Raw genomic sequence first — 1,420 nt, forward strand, 5'->3', positions numbered from 1 at the left:
TTGAGTCTCATAGTTTAACACTTTGCATCAATATACTTTATTGAATGAAGCCTAAGCAATAAAAAATATATAGTATATAACCTATTCGTATGCATATAAATAAAAGACTTAGGTTTTATTATAAGTAAAATAACCTTTTTTATTAATTCTAAACTACAGTGTAGTCAGAAGATTCTTCTTATTTCGTAGAACGTATGATTGCTTTTATTATTAAACTATAAAAAACATGACTAAAATTATAGCACAACACTTTCGTTATATTTTAATCAATAATGTTAAACGTTTTTGCAAAACGCTTTGGCAAACACAAACGCTTAAAATAACCGATAAAAAAATAAAAGTGTTGTGTTATAATTCGTAATAAGTTTTTTATAGTGTGGAGAATGAAAGCAAAATCACACATTCTACGAAACAAGCGCAGATTTTACGATAGAGGTTTCGTTAAATATACGAATTATTTCTATAAAGAAATAACACGAATTTTCTTAGTTCTTAGTACGAAATTCGTTAGTAAATAGTACGAAATTCTTTAGTAAGTAGTACGAATACATTCGAAAAATGTATTAAAAATCTGATGCCTCATATTATTACAACGCTTTTATCAACTTGCAATGTTGTGTTCCAGAAACTTTCAATGTTGTGTTCCAGAAGCTTTCAATGTTGTGTGTCCGACACCATAAAGCAAAGCTTTGAAAAGCTCCTATAAAAAAGCATAGTGAATAGGGCGAGGTAGAGACATCTAGATGTCGCCCTATGTACTACGTTTGCTACACCGGAAATAGACGACACGCCATTCTTTAAATAAAATTAATTGGTGCTCGTTTGTATGTACCCTGCAAAAAATGCGACTAATCCGGGATGACTCCGGGAGCAATCGCAAAGGAGCATGCGACTAATACCAATTTTGATCTCTTTATATGGAATGAACTGATCGCTTTTGTTCGAGCATGTCCTATGAAGAGACTAATTGTTCACCTTTATACCCGAACGGGTATAAAAAGCGACTAGTCACTTTTAAAAAATAAAAATAAAAATTTGCGCCAGCTGAGATTCGAACCGGGGTTCTCAGTTTTGTTAAGCGAATACTCTCTCTATGTGCCAGCGCCGCACATGAAATTTCATTAACAAAGTGCGTACATATCATTAAATCGTTAATAGTACCCGTTAGAGATGAGGAGGACTAATTGATCTCCAAATATACCCGTGATGGATGAATCGAGACTAAATGATCCACAATAGTTCCCGTATGAGACTAGTTGCGACTAATTTATGCCCAATTGTACCTGATTGAGAGTAATCTCGGAGTACTCTCTTTAGAGATTAGTCGCACAATTTTTTGCAGGGTACATACATATGTAAATGCATGTGTGTGCACCTTTCTATTAATATCGTTGAATTATTTTAATATCTATTGCAAACT

This window comes from Rhagoletis zephyria, unplaced genomic scaffold (assembly GCF_001687245.7).
Source record: "Rhagoletis zephyria isolate East Lansing unplaced genomic scaffold, Rhagoletis_zephyria_1.1 Rzeph_scaffold_02564, whole genome shotgun sequence".
NCBI lineage: Eukaryota > Metazoa > Arthropoda > Insecta > Diptera > Tephritidae > Rhagoletis > Rhagoletis zephyria.